Source organism: Lissotriton helveticus, chromosome 5_1 (assembly GCF_964261635.1).
Source record: "Lissotriton helveticus chromosome 5_1, aLisHel1.1, whole genome shotgun sequence".
Classification (NCBI taxonomy): Eukaryota; Metazoa; Chordata; class Amphibia; order Caudata; family Salamandridae; genus Lissotriton; species Lissotriton helveticus.
In genome coordinates, this window is record NC_136065.1 from 1,286,682,472 (window position 1) to 1,286,692,494 (window position 10,023).

The window sequence follows — 10,023 nt, forward strand, 5'->3', positions numbered from 1 at the left end:
GTATTAACCCTCTATCCATGGGTACAGTCCAGCTCGAACTGCCAAGCCTGGTCCTCCATAGACTGAAAACATGCATCCTGTGACTGGTTTTGGGGTATCACCCCTCATCAGCCAGGCTAGCTTGAATCCAGTGGGGCAGCAAGCAAGGGGCCCTCGTCTGGGCATACATACCCTTAGCCACTTAGGGTGGATATAGCAACAGCACAAAATACAATGATGGACAGAGTGTTGAAACCTTTCAAACCCCCACCCCAGTTACATATTTGGTTTTAATCCATTGTTATTGTGCTCACCACATCACCCAAGTTTGGACCCAGCAATATGCAAATCAGTCTTGACTCTGCTCTCCATCGTGAGCAAAGTAACAATGGATTACACCTAGATCTGTGACTGGAGGTGAGTGTTTGAAAAGGCTTAACACTCAGTTCATCATTTTATTTTGTGATGTTACTTCACTAAGCCATCAGAATCTATTACTACAGTCATTTATCACAAAGGACAGAGGTCAAATGAAACTGGTCAGTATGTCATAAAACAAAACTATACTCAGCCATCACTGAGGAGTGAAGTCTCAATGAGCAGCTTAGATTGTCGTAAAGCACTACCATACACATACATCTGCAGGGGACTCGTGTCAATGTAGAGGCTAGTTCACTGATAAATAGTGCACCCGCTTTCAAAACGGAATTGTAGATCCAATGAGATATGTTAGAAGTAGTAGCACTTACTAGTAGTACAGAAAAATAGTAATTTACCTTACGCAGTAGCTTAGTATATCTATGTCTTAAAATCTTTTATAAAAACACTCTCACTGGATGATGATATCAGTGATGTCACTGACCATGTGATCAGTGATGTAACTGACCATGTCAACAGTGATGTAATATGTAAGATCATAAGCAGTACATTGCGGGGCGTAAGTTATAGTTAGTTCAAGAAACTATAACTATAACTTCTGAATGTCTATGGCACTGTGTCATAGGGACATTATAGTTAGGTTCAGGTTTAACTCATACAAAACCATAGAAATTCAGCAGTTACAATTATCTGAGCTGACTATACCTTATGCCCTCACAATGCACTACTTATGACCTCACATATTACATCACTTATGACATGGTCAGTGACATCACCAATGACATCATCTAGTGAGTTTAAGTATTTTCTAAGAGTTTATGATTGTTAAACACATATACTAACCTACCCGAAAAGTTCAATTAGTATATTAGGTGCACTACTACAGAGTGATACTACTTCTAATATATATTTTGTGAGTGGCTGTGTGACTCTATGTATTCAGTATATGGGTGTGTGAGTGGCTGTATGGGTGTATACATGGGTGTGTGAGTAGCTGTCTGGGTGAGAGAGTTTCTGTGTGAGTGGCTGTATTGGTGGGTGAGTGGGTGTGTCAGTGGCTGTATGGGTGAGTTAGTGGCTGTTTGACTGGGTATTTGGTTAAGTGAGTTGGTCTGTGTGTGTTGCTGTATTGGAGAGTGAGTGTCAGTGGCTCTATGGGTGGGTAAGTGGGTGTGTAGCGACTGTATGCATGAGTGAGTGGGTATCTGAATGGCTGTATGAGTTAGTGACTAGGTTTGTAAGTGTCTATATGGGTGAGTGAGTGGCTGTTTGACTGGGTATTTGGTTAAGTGAGTTGGTCTGTGTGTGTAGCTGTATGGGTGAGTGAGTGCTTGTATGGATGTGAGAGTGGGTATTCAAGTAGTTGTAGGGGTGTGTAAGTGAGTATGTGAATGCTTGTATGGGTGAGTGAGTGGCTGTGTTGAGAGGTTGTACGGGTGAGTGAGTGGGTGTGTGAGTGACTGTGTAGGTAAATACGTGTTTGTGAGTACCTGTATGAGTTTTGGGTATGACTATGTGAGTGGCTGTACGGGTTTTGATTGATTTGACTTTTATAGAGTGCAACAATTATCTGAAGGCATAAAGGCGCTATAGCCGGCCGTCAAGGGAAAACCCTATCTTTAAGCCCACTAGAGAAAAAGAGATGCAGCCTATAGAGTATAGAGCCAGGTTTTGGGTGCCTTCCTGGGATAGCCACCAGGCTTTGTGGAAGGGAGTTCCAGAGTCTGCTTGCAGCAATTGAGAAAGCTTTATCTCGAAAGTCTTTGGCCCAGTAAGCAGGTTACCGTGTGCCGATCAGAGGCTTCTACCTGGAATATGCAGGTGTAACATATTTTTGTTCCCCCCCTGCCTGTGGAGAAAAAGGACCTTGTGAACAGTACATATTGCTTTGAACATAATGCACTTTCTGATGGGGAGCCAGTGCAAGGCCCCTAACCCTACAATAGCTGATTGGTGCCTAGGAATACTAAGAATTGTTCTTGCCAGTGCATTCTGTGCTAAGTGCAGTGTGTGCTGCATGCTAATATTAGAGTCCAGATAGAGGGAGTTACAATAGTTCTGTCTAGACATGACAAGGGCTAGTGCAACCTGATTTCATGCTTGCAGGAGGATAAATACAAAGATTTTTCTGAGCATTCTTATCTGCCAAAAATAGGTTGCCACAGTGCGGATTGGCCTAGTCATCAAGTGTAAATTCAGTATTAAGGATTACTCCGAGATGTTTGGCCTTCTCCACTGGGACGGAAGATATACTTAAGGTATCTGGCCACCAGTTGCTATTCCAGCTCAAGATGTCAAGTACCTCTGGAGCAAACAATATCCAATGTGGAGGAGGTTGCACCCTCACCGAAGTTGCTATTCCAGCTGAAGGAACACAGGCCCAAGAGCAGCACCTCAGTTTTATCGCCATTTAGTTTAAAAAAATTCCATTGCATCTAGTTTGCAACTGCTGACATGCATTGAGAGAAATTATCTGCAGTGGGGACAGAGTTCTTAGGAACCGGCAGAATGATCTGTGTGTCATCAGCATACATCCCAAAAGCCCAAATTATGGCTGCAAGTGGAGACACATAGAGGTTAAAAAGTGTGGGGCTCAAAGCTGAGACCTGTGGTACTCCACATGCAAAGTAGAAGACCTACGAATAGAAATGCTGTTCATCACCTTCTGCAAATGATCCCTGAGGAAGGAAGACAGAAGGGCCAGGGCCTGTTGAGTGGTACCCATATCTTGAAAGAGATCAATCAATAACGATGGAGAGATGGCATCAACTGCTGCGAATAGGTAAAGAAGTACCAATGCCCGCCTTACCCTTCATCCACTAATCACCTAATTTGGTCCATGGCGAGATTACTGCAGTGTCAGGAAGTCATTATCCTGTAATGCGATAATCTTAAACAAGAGAAAGAGAGATGTCAAGTACCTCTGGAGCAAACAATATCCAATGTGGAGGAGGTTGCACCCTCACCGAAGACTGCTATTCCAAGGGCTATTAAAGGCTTTGTAAAGTCAAGATGGCGTGAATTCCAAAATGTCTGCCGACACCCTTAGAGAGGAAGTTGAGCGGCCAATATGCGCGTGTGAATAACACACATAGCACTTCAACTGGAATCGATGAGGAGATGGTAGTGTCTCTACATCGCGTCTGACCGTGAAGAGAAATTCAAGAAGAGAAACTAGTGTATTCAGTGGGAGTCCATTAATGCTAGTGTCTCAAGTGCAGTTGTGAGCAGAATCCTAGCATTCCATTTTTTGAGGAAAGTTGAGAGAGCAATGTTCTGTTTTAAGGAGAATCCTGAAAAGCAGCGTTCCAGTTCGTGAGAAGAACCCAGACGTAAAATAAGCTAAAGACTTGAGATTCAGAGCAGAAAATATTGTGGCACAATGCAGCTCTGTGTGGAAATTGTTAGTGAATACATAAAACTACAAAATACTTCACGGAGCGCAGAAGTTCCAGTCAGACATTCCCATGAGAGAGTAGGGTTCCAAGAAAGGAACAGTTTCCAATAACTAGTTCAGTAGTTCAGACATATAAACTCATGGTTTGGAACTTCAAATTCTTCAAGAGAAAGCCTTCTTTTGAAAATAAGACCTATTTGATCCCAACGCACTCCACGGACTCTTCAACTTCCGATTTCCAATTTCTTTATTAACGGCAGACCGGTTTCGGCATCACGCCTTCCTGAATGCCTTGTATACATTGCGGTGTATCTTGCCCCTGTTTAATTACATCTTAGCACCTCCCCTTTGGCCACGGGATGTGCCGTGAGCGATGACGGATTCACAACAACAGTCCGGAGTCCGCCATGTCATCGTGGTAAATTATTTTCTCTTAGTGAGTGTCTTGTGCTTCTGGTTTTCTCTGTGCAATACAGTTTGTATAAACTTGTTAGGAACGAAATACAGAGCATAATTGCTCACGATGAAGTCACGCTCACCTAAGGGGCGAAATTCGAAAGGTAGTTCCTCGTCCTGCCTCTCCCACCAACTTCGAGACACAGCCTATGGGAACTATTTGGTAACAGTTCTCCTTCTTTTATAGTAAATGATGACTCAGTGTCAATGGGAGTTGCATCTTGGTTAGTGGCCTCGGTTCAGGCAAATTCATAAATATTCTTCACCAAACGCCCCTTAATATGCTGAACAACTTGCGGCCGGGTGTCGGTGTCGTGAGAGGGGCAGTCACGTAACCATTCCTCAACAAATTCCCCTTCGGGATCCCAGCGCGTTTTATTGATGATGTGTTTTTAATTTGGCACGGTTCTAAAGAAACTGCAGAACGATTTGTAAAGACTATAAATGACAATATGCTCAATCTAGAATTTACGGCTACCATCAGCAATGAGAGGGTTGAATTTCTGGATGTGGAAGTATATATTTGTGATAATATTATCCACACTAAACTTCACAGGAAGAGCACAGCCGGTAATTCAACTCTCCATGCCTCCAGTGCCCATCCACGCCACTTAATTAAAAGCATCCCCTATGGGGAGTTTTTAAGAATTCAGCGTATTTGCAGCAATGAGAAAGATTTGGAATCATACTTGAATGACTCGTTTCAAAGATTTATAAATCGTGGTTACAGAGAAACTGATTTGAAGAATGCATTGAAGAAAATGGTTTTATTTACCAATGACTTGCCTCAAAATAGCAGTATTGACAATACACCCATTATGGGTGAGGTGGTGCCTATACATGAGGATATGAAGGTTAGATTAATTACTACTTTTAGTAATCAGGAGAGAAAGATTCGCAATATCCTTAAATCTAACTGGTCTATCCTCAAGACAGATATTACTTTGGCACCACTATTGAGTGAGGCCCCCTCTGTTACTTTTCGGAGGGCACCCTCAATGAGGGATGCTCTAGTGAAGACCTGTCCTGAAGTTGTGAAGGCTTCAAATTGGCTCTCCAATCGCAATGGCTTTTTTAAGTGCAGTAATTGCAGAGCCTGCAAGTTTGGCAGAAACATGAGGAAGTACTATGATGCTTTTAGTCACGAAGCTATCAAGATTAAAGGTTTGTTTACCTGGAAAACTGATTATGCCGTTTATGTCTTGAGATGTACTTGCAATTTACAGTACATTGGGAGCACTAAGCTCCAGGTTTATAACCGTATTCTTTGCAATTGTCAACTCCGACCCCAGCTACCCGGTGGCGCATCATTTTAAATTAGTGCATCAAAATAATCTCAAGGATTTGAGTTATTTTGTTATTGACGCAGTCCCAAGTTCTAAAAGAGGCGGTGATAGGGAGCACAAACTTAGACAATTGGAGAGCCACTATATTCTTCTTTTAGATACTAAGATTCCGAATAGTCTTAACACAGGGGATGATTTATACAATTTTTTATGAATGTTTTAATATTATTTAAATTGAATATTTGCATATCTGAATGGTCTGTTTTCTTATCTAGGGGCAGGCTTGTTCCTTTACTGATAACTGCTTTTTCAATATTTCTCTGCTGCTTTATGATATAGGAATTTTGAGCTAAATTATGTTTCAATAATATTTATTGGGAGCCTTTTATCATGTGTTTTATCAGATTTTTAACCAGTTTTGCTAGTGCTCCTAGCTTTACTGTTTTTTGTCTGGTGGAGATGTGGTTTGGGTTTCTGGTGGCTATTTATTGGACATTTTCGTTTGATCGGTGGCACTTTAGAAACTTATTTGAGCCCTTTTTGAGGAGTACTACAACTGATTATGATACCTATTAATGCATGTATTTAGACATGGACTTTTTGCTTTTTCTGAATATTGTTTCAGCCACTAGAATTATGCATTGTATTTCCCGAAGTTCAACTTGATTTCGTGGATTGAGTTTTTTGCGAAATTCTGAAATTTGCACTTGCACTTTCATGATGGTTTAGGCATCCTCTATTGAGATATTTGAGTTAATGTATCTCAGATTTATTACTTATTTTATTAGCACTTTTGCACGTATTCAATGCGACTGTTTGCACAATTTTACTCCATCCAGAATATTTATATATAATTTTTACTTGTAGCATATGCTATAATTCTGTTGAATGAGGAGGATATGTGGGCACGTGCCCTTCATTCTCTGTCTTCAAATATGGCTTTTACTATTTATCTACTAATATTGATCTGTAAATAGCCTTTTGTTGACTTTCTTTCACGACGTTTTACGTATGAATTACAATGTATCGGAAAGTATTGCTACTAAAAGTATGTTTTCAATGTCTATGCAGAGATGGGAGGAGCATGTGTTTACATTTGGCATTTAAATGCGAAGATTTCTTGGTGCATTATGTGATCAAGACCGGGCTGCCCCGGTCGAAACGTGTCATGCTGCCAGAGGAGGAATAAAGCACGTTTTCACTTTCATCTGCGCAAAGAGTGGTCTGTACCTGTTGTCCTTGGATGTCTTCATTGCTTCAGGATTTTGGATCATTCATATATATATATATATATATATATATATATATATATATATATATATATATATATATATATATATATATATATATATATATATATATATATATATATATATATATATATATTACCTACTGGCGGTCGCCAGTAGGTAGTTATAGTTAGGACCTACTTTCCATAGGAAATCCACAACATTCTATTTGGAATAACTTTGGCGCTGGTGGACGAATCTTCGCGAATTTCTTCAAGAAAATGGCCTGCTCCGCTCTTTCCCTGAAAGTTTGGGGGTGATTCGTCAAGTGGGGGCCGAGAAAAGAGGGGGGTCCCAAAATGTGTTTTCCCCATGCAATTTTCCATAGGGACCTCTAGCCAGGGCTACTGCCCGAACAGCTGAACGGAAGTACCGAAATTCGTACAATTACGAGCACGAGCTGCATGCTGATTGGATGTCAACTGTCTGTCAACACTCCAAACCAGGAAGTATTGGCAGCCATCTTGTGCCTCGGTAGCACCGAGTCACAAGAAAACAGTAAAACAAAGTTGAAAAATAAGGAAACGTGGCAGGGTAGAAACATGTTGACCCTCCCGGCCTGCTCAGGGGGCCCCACATGGATCTTTAGGCACAAAAATGTACTTTTTAAAAAAAATAAAAAACCGCTGGGTTCGCGTATTGTACTCGTACGCGGTGGAAAAGGAAAAAAAAAATAGAAGTCCATTTTATTTTTAATTAGCTCCTAGGGGGGCCAAATCCCGGGGGCAATTTTTTTCTATAATGGGAGGCTTCGAAGTGTCCAATAGGAACAACAGAATGAAAAAAAAACGAATGTAGAGGACAGCGATAATCCTGCTTCCTGCGTTTCATCAGGTCAATAGACTGTTTCCCATAACACAAAAGTTTATTGCAATAAATGCATAGAATTTTAACTTTAGCAAAATCAGGATCAATTTGTGGGTGTGGACTGCTTGCTGAAAATGCTGCTGCAGCAGTTGATGTGCTTGATGCAGTAGCGGGTGGGTTGTCCTTCAATCTCTGTGGTGCAGCTCGAGCAAAGTTGTTGGGGTGTAAGTTCTTCACGTGTTGCTCCATATTTGCTGTGCCAAAGGAGTATTTTTTAGATGGATCACCCCTTGAAAGAGTTTGGAAAATTCTACAGGTTACTTTTGGGGCATTACCCTTTTTTTGCCCTTCTGGAAAAGTAAAAAACTGCCAAATTAGAGCTTCTTTCCTCTTCTTTGGAGGTTCTTCAGGAATGAAATATTCCTCTGAAGAATGGCTGGAAGATGAGTCCATTGCTGTTATTATGGTAAACTTCGTTCTATTTGACAAGATTCTCAGAAGAGATGCTTCTTCTTAGAAAGTCAAAGTAGAATTATTAAAATGGGACGGAAGTTTCAACAGTTGTAATAGGAAGTGTTATGAACCAATCAAATCTCTTCTTTTAAAGTCACATGGCTTTGCGTACGCTTACGCTGTGCTTACGGTGCTCTTACGATGACGTTCCACCGTGATTTGTGTAATTGCTATTAAAAGTAATATAGGATTATTGGAACTTAATTTTTGTTTCCTTAATTATCCTAGATAATGTCTTCTGTTACTATGTTCATTAAATACATAAATATATGAATTTAAACAATTAAAAACATTTGCGTCTTTGAGTACGGGGCACCGTACATGATGTCACACGGTAGCTTTGATGCGACGTGTAACGCGAAAGCATATTCGTAGCGTATGCTGGGAATGATTAGCAGTACAAACTATGGTGCGATCACTCTCTCGCTGTCAAATCAGAGCACAGGGCGCGCTATGAGAATGGTTAGAAGTGGTCACTCATTGGAGATCCGATTCAGCTGTGTGGCTTATCCACGGTATCATAACGTTACTTTTTAGCCTGTTTAAGTTTGAGGTTTGCATGAAATACTATGCTATAGGCAGATATGGATCTTTGGGTAGCACGTATCTCAATGAAGCTTGGTTATTATCATTTACATATAGGTGCCTGAGGGAGGGAAAAGAAGTCTATCTGAATGGCGAGGATTGCAGAATAGCACCAGATCACTCCTTAATTTGTAGACACATACAATTGTATGGCTCTTGTCGGCCTCGAATTGGTAACGGGGGCACTCGGGCAATGGCCGAGGGGCCGGTATCCGAATTCCAGCCGTGGGCTGCTTTTTTGGGCAGCCTGGGGGGCCAATTTGGGCAGTGGCTGTGTTGTTCATGCCAAAAGTGGCCTGAGTGGCCTTTCTGGAGGTAGATGCTTCAATTACCTCCCTTTTATCAACAGGCAGTGAGTGGTGTCAATCCCTTTCTCTCGCTGGGCTGGCCCGTTAATATATGCATTTTGAGTGGAGGCACGGGGCCTGGGCAAAAGTGGCCACATTTGTTTTCATGTGTATTTCACTAGTGTAAACTGATCCGTGCATTTTTTTAACACCCCCCCTTTTTTAATACAATTTCGCCAAAACAGTGTTTTGCGGAAAGGTGATATGCAAATGTGGGCCACTTTTTTTTAGCGTGCCCCGGGCCGATTTGTAATCCCTTTCCAACCCTGGCTCTTGTAAACAAGATGCGCCTAATTTGACCTGAGTTTTGAAAGGCACTCCGACACCTGCTATCATACCAACGTTCAGTTTACTGGAAACGTGAGTTATTTAATTTGAAATAATGCAGATTGTTGAGCAATGTTAGCAGGCATCGCTTACATGATTACGGTAACTGAGCGTGTGGTTTGCTATAAAAAAGTTGTGTTTACTCCTCTGCATGGGAAGCTGGATGTTTCCATCTGGCCGTCGATTCCAACCTTGAAAGAAGAGTCAACCAAATGAGCAGTATAAGAGCGCTATTGTCTCAAAAAGAGGTCACTCTTACATTTGCTAGAGAAACATTTGTCCTTTATGTAGCAAACACCCGCACAGAAGTGCATGATTTATTAAATACAGACGTGCCCCTGCATTTTGGGGAGTTAATTCAGAGTATCTTTAATGCGTCCTTGACTACGGGGTTACCTTACTTTTTTAAAGTTAGAAGCAGTGGCCTTGTGACTTCTTTTCAAACTATATTTGGTGTCTTCTCGGCATTTTTCCATTCGATTTTTTCCAGCATCTTTGGTGGATTCCCCTTAATACTCGTATTAGTTGCCGGTGTGCTTCTATTAATTTGTTTACTTAAATATGGATGCACATCCTGCAGCACACGAGAATATGTCCCGGCTGTTGCTGGTCTGCAACTGAATGCTTAGTTATTACGGAGCGCTGCCTCTGGCTACATT